The sequence below is a fragment of the Notamacropus eugenii genome, chromosome 1, assembly GCF_028372415.1.
Source record: "Notamacropus eugenii isolate mMacEug1 chromosome 1, mMacEug1.pri_v2, whole genome shotgun sequence".
NCBI classification, from domain to species: domain Eukaryota; kingdom Metazoa; phylum Chordata; class Mammalia; order Diprotodontia; family Macropodidae; genus Notamacropus; species Notamacropus eugenii.
In genome coordinates, this window is record NC_092872.1 from 421808310 (window position 1) to 421824102 (window position 15793).

At 38.5% G+C, this 15793-nt stretch overlaps 1 protein-coding gene across 5 annotated transcripts in view; it reads left to right on the forward strand.

The window, feature by feature from the left end:
• PTPRT (protein tyrosine phosphatase receptor type T) overlaps window positions 1-15793 on the forward strand; it is a 1308680-nt gene that overhangs the window by 479183 nt on the left and 813704 nt on the right. The window contains exon 1 of one of the 5 annotated variants that reach the window (XM_072631469.1): window positions 9823-9985. The exons of the other annotated variants lie outside the window; for them this stretch is intronic. The gene's annotated coding sequence lies outside the window, so the exon portion shown is untranslated. Of the gene's footprint in view, window positions 1-9822; window positions 9986-15793 lie in introns of those variants that run through there. 5 annotated transcript variants of the gene reach the window in all.

The following is a 15793-nucleotide window of genomic DNA, read 5'->3' on the forward strand; positions in this document are numbered from 1 at the left end:
TGGGCTCTGCGCTCCAGAATTTGTTTAGAGTTATTTTTTTACAGGTATTTGGCTGGGTTTGGGGAGAGAGCTCCAGAAATCCTTGCTTTTACTTCACTGTCTTGACTCTGCCCCTATTTCTTCATTTCTTACAGCACAATAATATTTTACTACTTATGTATACCACAACTTATTCAGCCATTTCTAAATTCATACCATTGGTTTCCTGAGTTTTTTTTTTAAATTTTTAGTTTTTGTCACAACAAAAAGAGTTTCTATACTTTTCCCTATTCTTGATTCACTTTTTGGTACAGGTCTATTAATGGTCTATCAGTACCATTAATAGATACAGCTAGGTGAATGGGCATGCACTGTTGAGTGACTTTTTGTATAGAATTCCAATTTATTTCCTAAATGTTTTTGCCTGTTCACAGGTCAACTAGTAGCATATCAAAGTGTCTATTTTCTTCATAGCCCCTCCAGCATTTATCATTTTTCTTTTGTATCATCTTTGCCAATCTGATTGATATGCAATGGAATCTCAAAAATGCATTTATTTGTACAACATAGATATTTGGCTGAAGGAATTAATGATATTTTTCTGGACAGAAGATTTTGGGATGTATAGGAGTATGGTTGTTTTATTTAGGTGCTTGAAGGGATATTATGGGGAAGAGGGATAAGTCTTGCTTGACCTTGCCCCAGAGGAAAGAACTGGAAACATTAGGGGAAAGAAGCTAGACAAGAGCAGATTTTGGCTCCATGTAACGTGATTAGAATTCAATATTAGATTTGTTAGAATTATAGTTATGATTATAACATAACTAAGAATATGATGTATTTCTCTTTGAGATGGTGAATTTCCCATCTCTAGGGGTTCACATACTGGGATGACCATTTGTTGCAAAAGAGATTCCTCTTCCGGTATGGAGTGAACTAAGTGGCCTCTGAGGTCCCTTCCAGCTTTGAAGTCCTTGTGATGTGAAAACACTTTGTTACCCTATGGTAATATAGACATATAGCAAATTTTATGACCTTCACTCCAGGAACATCTGTTCCAAGTTCACATTTTACTTATCCTAGGACAATCCTGCTCCTTCCTACATAATACAGATCATCTTTTCTATATCTATGATAGAATAGCCAGATGTCCCTGATGTGGTCTCTGAAGAAGCTAATAGCTTGTGATCCATGAATGGAGGTAGAATATACAAGGTAAGAAGGTGAGAGTCCTGCTATGTTCCTCCAGGACTGGTCTACTTCTACAACTGTTGTATTCAGTCCTGGATGCCATCTTACAGAAAGGATATTGATCAGCTTCATTCACAGGAAGGTGACCAAGATCAATCACTGGATATTTATTAGGTACCTAATATGTACAATACCTCATGACTCGTACTGAGAGAAGGGCAAAGCTTAGATAAAAGGTGGTCCCTGCCTTTATGGATATTATAGTCTCTGGGGGAAATACTACAAAAACTTTATATAAGGACTATCTGAGGGAATGGGTGAAGGTTAGTCTAGAGAAGAGAAGACTTAGAAAGGAAAGATATGTGATCTCTGCCTTATATCACGTCAAGAGGGATTAAACATGTTCAGTTTCACTCTGTTTGGTGAACAGCATCACAATGGGGAAAAGCTATAAGAGATTACAGCTGCATATAATGGAGAACTTCTTGATCATGAAACCTGTCCAGCAATGCAAAGGGATTATTTTGGTGACAGTGAGTTCTCTCCAGCTAGAAGGATTCAAGCAGATGCTGGAAGACTATCTCTCAGGGAGCCTGTACAATGACAATCTTCATCAGCCAGAGGGTAGGAGGAGATGACCCTTGAGGCCCCTTCTAGCTTGGAGATTTTATGTTCAGTGAGATAATAAGGAAGCCTCCATTTAGAAGTGCAGCAGGATGCACAGCTGGGAAGTTTTGACCGTTTTAGTTCTCTTTCATGCCTGCCTTTCTTCCTTTGTCTCCTTCTCTATTGCAAATGTATGGGAGTAATAAGCCAGTATTCTCTGTGAAGCACAGCAAACGCTCCATATAGAGGATTCGTTTAAACATTGTGTGAAAGTAATTGGTGCATAAATGTAACTAATCACAATATTATTCTGCCTACGGAAGTGTGAAAAGTTTGGAATTATTTTTTTAAAAAATATTTTAGTTCCATGTCATTTTAATTCATCATCTCAGAAGCAAATGAGTCAATCTGTTGAATGTTAGGAGCAGTTTCACAACTGACAGCTGTAACCCAAGCTCTATGGGTTCCTTTCCCATTAACCTGAAGGAAGTTTGAAAACTTCCCAAGTGCCATTCATCTTTTCCTGTCTCCCTCAATGCCCAGCCCAAATGGCCAATGACAAGACATTTTCTTAGCTTCAAATAGCCGTATATTCTGGAGCATAGAAAGGGGGAGGCTTAGCTTGCTGAAGAGGAAGGATGGATATATTCAGTGGGTGGGTAGGATAGTGTACTTAGAGTCAGGGAGACCTGGGTTCAAATCCCAACTCAACTACTAGTTCCATAAGCCTAGGTAAGTCACTCAACCTCTATGTACTTCAGTTTCTTCATCTGCAAAATTGAGTCTGTTAGACTTAATGACTTACAAGGTCCTTTCTAGCTCTAAATCTAAGATACTGTGTGTCTACAGTCAGGAAAAAAAAGCACATGCTATCTTCTGGGGAAAAAAAGCCATGCCCTTCTCAGTGACAAATTCCAAGAAAAAGTAAAATGATATTAGGGGCTCAGTGCAGAGAAACCAAATGTATTTTAATCCTGGCTCAGCTACTTCTTAGCCAAGTGATCCTGGGTAAACCCATTCCCCTTTCTGAACTTTCTAAAATGGTGATAGTTTCCTTCATCATAAGGTATCTTGAAGATTTATTTTTGTTTAAACTATGACTTCTTGAAAAATATCTTACTGATATGCTTTAAAAAAAGAATTAATATCACTTCCCAATGACTCCCTTTCCCCAGTAGACTCCTCCCTTGTAACAGATAAATACAGTCAAGAAAAATCAGCGTACTGGCCATATTTAGTGCCCTGTTCTGTACTTATTGGCTGTTACCTCTTTGCTGATGAGCAGGATACTTCAACATTAACTTCTCTGGTTGGTCAGCTCAGTGCTATGAGGTCTTTGGTATTGTTTTCTCTTACATAATTGTGATCATTACATGGATTGTTCTTCTGTTTCTGCTTTCTTGAAAAGCTCCCTGATATGGATTATTCACATTCTATTTTATCTATATCCCACAATTCAGTCAGCCAATCTCCATTCAATGAACACGCACTTTTCCTTAAGTTCTTAGTTAAGAAGAAGTGTTGTATCTTTTTTTCTAGATATGAGTTCCTTTCCTATTCTTTTTTTTCCTTCTTAGGTTATATATCTTGTAGTGGTAAATTGCTTAATCAAGAGGACACATAGTTTAGTGACTTTTTAAGTAAAATTTTAAATTGTTTACCAGAGTAGTTGTATGAATTCAGTTGCACCAGCAGTGCATTGATATGTCTGTCTTCCATCTAACATTTATCATTTTTGTCTTTTGTCATCTTTTCCAGTTTGCTGGGTGTGAGGTTCCTCCTATGTTATAAACATATATTGTTCGTCCATAAAAGGGTAATTAAACCTGCCAAGATTTTCTGGTCTATTAACCAGAAACAAAATTACCTTTAGGTTTTTTTTTTTCATTTGGCAGCTCTGTACGTGATAGTTATATTGCTTAAATAGGTGATAAGGAGTTCTGTTTACAAATAAAATTAATACAATGATGATAGTAACAGTTGTTTATATTCTTCTGTTTGTTAATAGTTTGAACTTACTCTTTTGAAAACTTCCTGATCATATCTTTGGATTACTTATCCATGAGGCAATGACTTTTGTTTCTATATATCTGTATCAACTGCAAATGTTTTGGATACCAAAACTTTATCAGAGATACTCGATGGAAAGATTTTACTTTTTGGAAATTACTGCTTCTCTTCTGATTCTAGCAGCATTTTGTTCTTGTAATTTTTTTTCACTTTTATGCCATTGAAATTGTCCATTTTATCTTTTACGACCATTTCTATCTTTGCTTTAGTTATCAGTTGTTCCCTTAGCCATAGTTAGACAATGTACCTCTTCCTATTTTTCTGGTTTTTTTTAATGAGTTGTCACGAAGATTTAATGAGATAACAGATTGTAGTATATAATGTAATAGAATATTGTTGTGTCCTAAAAAATGGTAAATATGAAGAATTCGGGGAAACTTGGGTGAGCTTTTGTGAAGTAACTGCTGCAAAACAAACTGAGTAGAGCTAAGAGAACTCTGATTATACACTGATCACAGCATTGTAAAAGAAAACAATATTGAGAGGCATCAGAACATCAGTCAGATCATGACTGCCCTGAATAACTGTGAATTCAGTGAATTGATAGGGAAGCATTATCCCATCTTCTCTACAACATTTGTGACCTATTGGGGCAGAATCGAATGTACATTGTTAGACATGGCAAATGGGCTCATTTATTTTTACCTAGCTGTACTTTTTGGAAAGGAAGTTTCTTTTAGGAAAGGAATGAGTCATTGGGAAGAAAGCAGCATAAAAACAGCATAAACAATGTTTTTTAAAAAGATTTTATAAAATGAGAGTGTGACTACCATAACATGCTATAGAAATGTCAGGTGTTGTCATTATTATCACTGATACTGAAAGACAGCCACAACTTTACATTAAAGATATTTTTAAAAGCCTTTAATTTAACAGAATTCACATGATGCTTATAAATAAGTTCTGATGAAGAATCTCAGCATAGACGCTTGCAAATCAGTGTAGTTAGTACATTGGAGTTGGGAGAGGCTTTAGTCCAATCTTCTTATTTTAAAGATTAAATATTTTTAAAGAGAAAAGACATGAATGTAGATCTCTGGAATCCTAGACCAGAACTCTTGCCACATCACCACTTCAGTTTTTTTCTACCTGGTTTGGTTCTTCCTACGATATCATGAAATCATTTCCATTAGATTTTTCATTTTGAATCATTGGGTGCTGCTCTTATTTGAAAACTGTAATATTACTGCCTGAGGAGACACATCAACCTATATTAGGCTCATTTATGTCAAAAAAGTGTCATGTAACCCACTATAATTGTCCTGATTGAATGATTAAGAAAATAACTATTTACTTATTAGGATACACTGTTTTTGATAGAACATGCCAAATTTTTGGTTCCTTTGAAATTCCAGTATGTATTCCCTCAGGATAATTAAACCTGCCAAAATTTTCTGGTGTATTAGCCAGAAACAATATTACCTTTCCCTTATTTATCTGACAGCTCAGTATCTGATAGTTCAATTGCTTTAATAGGAGATGAGCATATTTGTTTATTAGCAGAATAAGTAGCAATGATTACTATGACAGGCAACATTGAAAGTGGTTAGAAGAGCTATTCTCAGAGTCAAGAAGACCGAGGCACCTGTATTCTAGTTCTTCCAGGAGCACATAACTAACTGTGTAACCATGGGCAAACCACATCAGTGGCTCAGGCAACTTGCTGAAGCCAAAAGTTACTGAAGCATTGTCCACTTGTGTAAGTAGTGGGTGATTTCACCCTGGGAATTTCCTCCATTGATGGAATCAATATCTAGACTCAGAACTACTTTCTCGACAGGAGCCAAGATGGTGGAGTAGAAACACACACATATGCTAGCTCTGAACCCACAGCCCATAAAATATCTGTAAAGAAGAACTCCCAACAAATTCTGGAGAAGCAGAAGCCACAGAACAATGGAGTGGAGGAGATTTCTGCTCCAGAGAGCCCAGAAAACCTGACACGAAGGGTCCGTCACACCCCGGACCTGGAGCGGAGCCCAGCCCTGCCTTGGCCACGCGGCACTGAGAGGAGCAGATCCGAGTGGGCTTCAGGGACAGAATCTTCAGTGGCCGCCTGGGTCCCTCCACCCACGGGCCCCAAAGGTTGGTGAGAGGGTCTTCTTGGCTTGCCGAGAGGGGAGTGGGGTGCCCCAATAACTCAGGCCCCGTCGGGAGGCAGCAGCGGAGGCAGCAGCAGACCAGGGCTCCCAGAGCAGGCAGGAGCCAGGATCCATTGTTGAAGGTCTCTGCATAAACCCCCTGAGGGAACTGAGCCCCGTGTGGTGGCCCTGCCCCCACCTGAGCACCTGAACTTAATCTCACACTGAATAGCAGCCCCGCCCCACCAAAGCCCTGAGACTGGGAAGCAGCATTTGAATCTCAGACCCCAAGCGCTGGCTGGGAGGATCTGGAGGCAAAGTGGGTGTGAAGAGAATACTCAGAAGTCAAGTCACTGGCTGGGAAAATGCCCAGAAAAGGGAAAAAAAATAAGACTATAGAAGGTTACTTTCTTGGCAAACAGGTATTTCCTCCCTTCCTTTCTGATGAGGAAGAACAATGCTTACCATCAGGCAAAGACACAGAAGTTCTGTATCCCAGCCCACCCAATGGGCTCAGGCCATGGAAGAGCTCAAAAAGGATTTTGAAAATCAAGTTAGAGAGGTGGAGGAAAAACTGGGAAGAGAAATGAGAGAGATGCAAGAAAAGCACGAAAAGCAAGTCAACACCCTGCTAAAGGAGACCCAAAAAAATGCTGAAGAAAATAACACCTTGAAAAATAGACTAACTCAACGGGCAAAAGAGGTTCAAAAAGCCATGAGGAGAAGAATGCTTTCAAAAGCAGAATTAGCCAAATGGAAAAGGAGATTCAAAAGCTCACTGAAGAAAATAGTTCTTTCAAAATTAGAATGGAACAGATGGAGGCCAATGACTTTATGAGAAACCAAGAAGTCACAAAACAAAACCAAAAGAATGAAAAAATGGAAGATAATGTGAAATATCTCATTGGAAAAACAACTGACCTGGAAAATAGATCCAGGAGACACAATTTAAAAATTATGGGCCTACCTGAAAGCCATGATCAAAGAAAGAGCCTAGACATCATCTTTCATGAAATTATCAAGGAAAACTGCCCTGAGATTTTAGAACCAGAGGGCAAAATAAGTATTCAAGGAATCCACTGATCACCACCTGAAAGAGATCCAATAAGAGAAACTCCTAGGAACATTGTGGCCAAATTCCAGAGTTTCCAGGTCAAGGAGAAAATATTGCAGGCAGCTAGAAAGAAACAATTCAAGTATTGTGGAAATACAATCAGGATAACACAAGATCTAGCAGCTTCTACATTAAGGGATCGAAGGGCGTGGAATAGGATATTCCAGAAGTCAAAGGAACTAGGACTAAAACCAAGAATCACCTATCCAGAAAAACTGAGTATAATACTTCAGGGGAAAAATTGGTCTTTCAACGAAATAGAGGACTTTCAAGCATTCTTGATGAAAAGACCAGAGCTGAAAAGAAAATTTGACTTTCAAACACAAGAATAAAGAAAAGCATGAAAAGGTAAACAGCAAAGAGAAGTCATAAGGGACTTACTAAAGTTGAACTGTTTACATTCCTACATGGAAAGACAATAATTGCAACTCCTGAAACTATTCAGTATCTGGGTACTGGGTGGGATTACACACACACACATGCACACACACATGCACACACACATAGAGACAGAGTGCACAGAGTGAATTGAATAGCATGGGTCATATCTTAAAAAAATGAAATCAAGCAGTGAGAGAGAAATATATTGGGAGGAGAAAGGGAGAAATGGAATGGGGCAAATTATCTCTCATAAAAGAGGCAAGCAAAAGACTTATTAGTTTAGGGAAAAAGAGGGGAGGTGAGAGAAAAACATGAAGTCTACTCTCATCACATTCCACTAAAGGAAGGAATAAAATGCACCCTCCTTTTGGTATGAAAATCTATCTTACAATACAGGAAAGTGGGGGATAAGAGGATAAGCAGGGTGGGGGGGGGATGATGGAAGGGAGGGCATTGAGAGGAGGGAGCAATTTGAGGTCATCACTCATGAGGAGGGACAGGATCAAAAGAGAGAATAGAAGTAATGGGGGACAGGATAGGATGGAGGGAAATATAGTTAGTCTTGTACAACATGACTATTATGGAAGCCATTTGCAAAACTACACAGATATGGCCTATATTGAATTGCTTGCCTTCCAAAGGGAAGGGGTGGGGAGGGAGGGAGGAAGAGAAGTTGGAACTCAAAAGTTTTAGGAACAACTGTCGAGTAGTGTTCTTGCTACTAGGAAATAAGAAATACAGATAAAGGGGTATAGAAAGTTATTTGGCCCTACAGGACAAAAGAGAAGAAGGGGACAAGGGAAGGGAGGGATGATAGAAGAGAGGGCAGATTGGTGATAGGGGCAATTAGAATGCTCGGTGTTTTGGGGTGGGGGAGGGGATAAATGGGGAGAAAATTTGGAACCCAAAATTTTGTGAAAATGAATGTTAAAAGTTAAATAAATAATTTTTTTTTTAAAAAAGAACTACTTTCTCCCCACACCACCTTAAAATGATAATTTTCTATAGCTTCACATTTGTATAACAAAGCTGACACATGTTTAGCACTTAAAGGATTAATTTCCTTATAACCCAATGAATTAAGTAGTGAATTGTCCTCATTGTCCTCACTTTGTAGATGAAGAAAAAGACTCAGAAAGGTTGATTTATTCAGGGTCACATGGCCAAAAAGTAGCAGTAGAATTGTAACTAGAAATTTTTATAACTGGGACAAGTCCCTGTAATTGTACCTAGCATGTGATGATATGAAATGCTCGTTAATTTGGAACTGAGGCAGCATAAGACTGTAACCTCTGTCCCTCAGACAGAGACCATTGGGCCTCTAAGGAGACAGGGATGGAATTGAGTGGAGGAAGGAACTCAAGCTAGTGGCCACCCACCATGAAGCTTCCTATTCTAATTAATTATTCTTGCCAACTCCACACTCTGCTCTTATCATCCTTATCTCCTTCTCACCCAAGCCTTCAACTCTATCCTAGAATCACCCTGGGCTTTCATAGGTGAATTTTCACCCAACTTGCCCAGATTTACTTTTATCTCACTTCCTTTCCATCTTCCAATTACTCCTCTCCTACCCCCTCCTACCCTCAATCCCAGACCCCCTCTACGTGTTATCTTTCTCCATTCGAATCTAAACTTCTTCTGTGAAGAAATTGTTTTGCTTGCTTAAATTTATTTATATGCCTTCCACTGATCACAGTATCTGACTCTTTGTGACATGCCATCTGGGGATTTCTTGGCAAACTGGAATGGTCTGCCATTTTCTTTTCAAGCTCACTTGACAAATGAGGAAAACAAGACAAACAGGGTTAAGGGACTTGCCCAAGGTCACACAGCTTATAAGTATCTTAGGCAGATTTGAACTCAGGAAGATGAACCTTCCTAATTTCAGGCCTAGTACTCTATCCACTGTACCACCTTGCTGCCATCCAGCACAGAGTAAGCACTGAAATGCTCCCTTTTTGTTTCTGGCATAGTTTTTGTCTGTCTCTGTCTGGGTTTATCTTGGTGTCTCTGTCTTTCTGTCTGAGATATCTTGTTTTCAAGCCACTGGAAGAAGTGGTATCAGGGTCCTCTCAGTCCAGCAGGAGGAGTTTGTTAAGGGACTAGGTAATGGAGGAGAGGTCCTATCTGTGGTTTAGTGATTAAACATTCTGGCCATCTTGCCCTCCAGTTGGCTAGCTATTGTGGTCCTATCTGGTCAAGATATAGTTAGATATTGTGGTTCTGTCTTGGGCTGAATGATGATGTGATTGTGACTGACATACCTGTTTCTGTGGGAATGGGTCTGGGGGTAATGACTGGGTAGAGGCAGTGGCTGGGTTCCCATGCCTGCTGTTTCTGTGAGAATTGTGACATACCTGTTATTCTAGTGAACAGTGAGGCATACATGAAGAAAGTAGAACATTGGCGGGTGGGTGCAGGAGGGACTAGGTAGGTACAGTGGGACTGTAATGAAGTTAGACTATTCGGGCTGGGGGCAGCTCTGTTAGGACTCCATCAGACTTACCTTGGATAAGACAATTCTACTTTCTGAGACACCATTTCCTCAACTATAAAACAAGTGGGTTTGAAATAAGCAATTTATATGACTAAATTCAAATATTCTAATAGAATATATGTGGGTGTTTGTGTTTTTGTGTGTATTTTTGACAGAAAGATCACAACTAATCTTGAATTCTAATAGAATTATAGCTCTAGACTGGAAGACCTCCTCAGAGGACATCTAATCCAGTCCTTTTGTGTTATAGATGAGGCTTTCTGATCCTTGATTTGTCCAAGGGTAGGATCTGGACCTTGTTCTTCTGACTCTAAAGATAATTTTGTTTCTGCTGTACCATGATTTCTTACTACTTGCCCATTACCTTACCCCTTCCATGGGCATATGTGTCTAATCTACTTTATAGAAATGTAGACACTAACTCATTCATTTCCAGGCACCTTTAGCAGACTGTTCTCTCTTGCTGGAGGGTCCTTAAATTGGGACTTTCAAATTAGATCAGGGGTTCTTTACTGGGATTCATGAACTCGTTTTTCTTTTAATATCAATTGTATTTCCATATGATAGATTCTCTTTGTAATCCTATGTATTTTATTCATGTAAAAACATTATCCTGAAGAATCTATAAGTTTCACTAGACAGCCAACTAGGTCCAGAACACACATACACACACACACATGCTCACATATACACACAAAGGGTTAACAGCCCCTGAGTTAACATAGTCCTCTGCTCCACCAGTCCTTTTATCATCAGTTCCAAGCCCAAGGTCTGGCACATAGTAGGTAGGCACTAATTTATTTTAGCCTTCAATAGAAGTTGAGCTTTATGAAAACTACTCTCAAATTTTTTTCTTTTTAAAATAATATTTTATTCCTAATTACATGTAAAATGATTTTAGTATCCATCTTGAAAAATATTGAGTCCAAATTCTGTCCTTCCCTTCTTCCTCTTCCTTGTCCCTGAGATACTAAGCAATTTGATATAGATTATACATGTACAACCATGCAATCATGTTGTAAATGAAGATACAGATCAAAGGGGGAAACACATACACACACATACTTATGCACGCATGCACACACATGCACACACAAAGTGAAAAATATATGCTTTGATCTGCATTCAGACTGTGAGTTCTTCCTCTGGGTATGGATATCATTTTTCATCACAAATCTTTTGGAATCATCTTGGATATTGTATTGCTGAGAATAGCTAAGTCATTCACAGCTGATCATTGTGTAATATTGCTATTACTGTATATAATGTTCTTCTAGTTTTGCTTACTTAGCTTTGCCTCAGTTTGTGTAAGTATTTCTTTTCTGAAAGTATCCTGTTCATCATTTCTTACTCACAACAGTATTCCATCAAAATCTTATACCACATCTACTCATCCATTCCCCACCTGAAGGGCATCCAGTCAATGTCCAATTCTTTGCCACCACAAAAAATAGCTGCTATAAATATTTTTGTACATATAGGTCCTTTTCTCTTTTTAAAAATCTTTTTGGGATATAGACCTGGTGGAGATATTACTGGGTCAAAGGATAGACCTTTGGTTGTAATTCTGAATTGTGCTCCAGAATCATTGGAGTTCACAACTCCACCAGCAGTACATTAGTGTCTCAGTTTTTCCACATCACCTCTACCACATATCATCATCTTTTTCTGTTATATTAGCCTATCTTGTAGGTAGGAGGTGATACTTCAGTCATTTTAATTTGTATTTCTCTTCAATCATGATTTAGAGCATTTTTAGTATGATTATAGATAGCTTTGATTTCTTTGTCTGAAAACTGCCTGTTCATATCCTTTGACCATTTATCAGTTGGAGAATCTCATACCTTTTCCTATGAATGAACAATTGTGTCTAAAACCAGAACAAACTGGTCATCTTTGGTGAACTCCAAGGTTTTCTGCAAGAGAAAGACTTGGTGAGGAAGAGATGTGATCAATATCTTCAGATATTTGAAAGGATGTTCCCATTGAATAATAATAAAAGTAACTTATATTTTGTAGCTCTTTGAGGGTTGGAAAATACTGTAAGATCAGTAATGCAATTATTATCATTTCCTTTTGATAGATGAGAAAAGTCTCAGAGAAGTCTCACAAAGTTGCACAAGGAGGGAGGGGGAAAGGAGTGGGCATTTAAGTGCTTTCCATGTGCTAGGCACTATGCTGAACACTTTACAAATATTATCTCATTTGATCATCACAGCAATTCCTGAGAGGTAGATGCTATTATTACTCCCTGTTTTGAGATGATAAAGCTGAGGCTGAGAGATTAGGTGACTTGTCTCTGGTCACACAGTCAGTAGATGTCTAAGACTGGATTTGAATTCAGGCTTCCTGACTTTAAGTCCCTGCTTTGCTGCCTCTGCAGCTAGTAAGTGATGGAGCTAAACTTCAAGTGCTATTCTCCTACTTTAAGTCCCACATTCTTTCTTCTGTGTCATGATGCTAGTCAAGGATTCAACTTTTGTCACTAATAGATAGAACTAGAATTCATGGACAAAAATGATTGAGAGGCAGATTTTGGCTAAATACAATGTAGTACTTCCTATCTCGGAGAGCTGTCCTACAAGGGAAGGGGCTGACCCAGGAGTTAGTTCCCTATCACTGGAGGTGTTTGGGGTAGGAAATGGACAGCTCCTTGATGGGGTATTTAAAGGGGATTCATCCTTCTTAGTCTATGATATTCTTTTTCACTTCTAAGATTCTTGGAATCCACAATTCCATTTCTTCAGCTGCTGTTTGTCAGAGCACACTCATGTAATGTTAATGGACAATGTGTGGAGCCATTAAAAACTCAATTCTGCCTTTCTTCTTACTGCAGACGTGCAGAAATGCTATCATAAAGTGCTGATGTGTAAACACAATAGCCACCATCTGCTGCCGAGCAGCATTTCAGCTCCAGAAAGAGGAGATATGTTGCAGATGCATCAGTAATAGGACGCTTATCAAGCCATCATTATGCACCAAGGGGAAAAAATGGGAAATTTATGGCCAGCGAGAGAGCACTTCCTGGCTTAATTCCCCAATTTTCAGTGCTATGTTTAATAACTATGAGAGAGTGAGTGCTGCTTTATGTTTGTGATCATGTTAGTGGATTAAAAAAAAGAATTTTATTTACGGTCTTCCTCCTTGTTTCTGAGTGATCAGGGTACAATAGCAGGCTCATTTTTGATTTCCATGAAACTGGCAGCCACAGGAAGGTATTAATTAAGCCAACCTGTTGATCAATGGAAGCTCAATTGAGCTGCCTCCATACCTCGGCTGTTCCAAAGGACACCTGCTTCTGTGCCTCCTGGAAGCTCTGAATGGATGTGCTTTTTCCTAACTCTCAAAATGTCTTCCTGGCTAGTATTTTTATTTTTGCAAATATGGGCAGAACTTAGATATTTGGACTATCATAGACTTAGAGATGACAAGGTCCTTAGTCTCCTTCTAGTCCAACTCCCTCATTTTATATTTGAGGAAACTAATGCTCAAAGACATGAAAGGACTTTTGCCTTGTTAGACATCTTGTGTCTTATGCAGAATTTGAACTCGGACCTTCTTGGCTCTAAATCCAGAATTCTGTCTACTGTTAATTCTCTGTTCAACTTGCTTAGAAATTTTGTCAGACTAGACTGATAGGGGAATGACTTGCTTGAATTCCAGAATGGAACATAACCCCTCTTTCCTGAACCATTCATTGGCAGGTAGAACCTGGTGGCTGGTTTCTTCCTCAGAATAACAGTTTCTCCCTCCCCCCTCCCCCAGTGTACTCTACTCCCTATCACACTGGTAAGCACAAGGAAGATATTTCTTTTTAGTGGCTTTCTAGGCTCTCTGTGTTTTCTAGCAAAATGTGGTAAGGGTTCACAGTCCTGTCTGAGCATTTGGAAAGGAGGAATACACAGGTACTCCTTAGCAAGGTGTCATTGCCCTGACTGTATGTAAGGTCTTTGATGGCAGGGGCTGTTGTATTTTTGCTGTGTATTTGTTCTACCTAGCACAGTGTCTGGTACACAGTAGATACATGATAAATACTCCCTCAGTGAGTGAGTGAAGTCTCTTCTGTTCAAGGGTAGTCTTTCTTTTAAAAATATGTTGTCTTTGAGGCTAGGGTTGATGGACTCATATCCTGCCAGGGTATTACAGCTTTTATCTATAGTCATATGAAAAAATGCTCTAAGTTACTATTGATTAGAGAAATGCAAATGAAAACAGCTCTCAATACCACCTCACACTTATCAGATTGGCTAATTGACAGCAGAAAAGGAAAATGACAAATGTTGGAGGGGATAGAGAAGAATAAGGACACTAATGCATTGTTGGTGGACTTGTGAACTGATCCAAGCTATCTGGAAAGCAATTTCAAACTTCTCAGAGGGGTATCAAACTATCCATGCCCTTTGATTCAACAATACCACAGTGAGATCTGTATGCCAAAGAAATTGAAGAAAAAAGAAAAGGACTTACATGTACAGACATATTTATAACAGTTCTTTTCATGGTGGCAAAGAATTACAAATCAAGGGGAATGTCCATCCATTGGGAAATGACTGAACAAGTTGTGGTATATAATTGTGATGGAATACTGTTGTGTCATAAGAAATAACTATCAGGATGCTTTCAGAAAAACTTGGGAAGACTTATATGAACTGATGCAAAGTGAAGTAAGCAGAACCAGGAAAACATTGTGCACAGTAACAGTAATATTGTATGATGATCTACTGTAAAAGATTTAGGTATTCTTAGCAAGAAAATTTAAGACAATTCCAAAAGAAATGATGAAAAATGGTATCCACCTCCAAAAAAAGAACTAATGGAGGCAAAATTCAGATTGAAGCATGCTTTCTAAAAAAAAAAAAACTTTATTATTTTGGGGTATTTTTGAGTGGTATATGTTTCTTTTACAACATGACTAATTCGGAAATGTTATACATGATTACATACATATAATCTATATCAAATTGCTTGACTTCTCTAAGAGGGAGGAAGAGAATTTCAAACTCAGAATTTAAAAAAATATTAAAAATTGTTGTTTACATGTAATTGAGAAAGCAATTAAAATTAAAACAAAAGAAATGACAGCTCTTCTTACACAATCTCCAGACACTTGTTTCCAGCCCTTCCCCCCAAACCTAAAAGGGGCATCCACTGCTTGGTGAGACTCTAGAGAAGTACAATAATGGAGGATCAATAGGGTGTAAAACTTCAGGGCTAACACTCCACCTCTTAGTCCCTCAAACCTTTGGAGAATTCTACTTTCTCCTTCTATTTCTGACATAAGGTGACAAAACAATTCCCTTTACGTTTGATTCTAATGCTAGTTCATGGGTATGCAATATGTAGTCTTTGACCCAAATAATGTTTGCCTCATACTTGGGATGCAACATAATTTGTTGGAGAGATTTAGAAAAAAGAAAAATGAGTACCTGTCATTTCTACTCTTTTCCTCTCCTTTGTATCTCTTATCACTCAGATGTCTTCTGTCACTATGTGCTCCTTTATCCCTGTTTCTATGATGAAGTAGTCTTCTTTCCTTATCAAAACTAATCACTCTACTTGTTCAAATGGTCCCATTCTAACCCATCTCCTCCAGGAGATTGGACCCTCTATTATCCTCCACACTATCATTATTTTTAGTCTTTCCTTCTACTGGTTCATTCTCTTCTATCTGCATACATGGTTTATGTCTTTTCTATCCTGAAAGAAACAAACTACTCTCACTTGATCCTTCCAATATCCTTAATAATCGTTATAGATCTCTTCTGTCTTTTGTACCTAAATGCCATCTACAATAGGTACTTGCAATTCCTTTCCTCTCACTGTCTTTTCAACCCCTTACAATTTGACATTTCACTGAAACTGCTCTCTTCA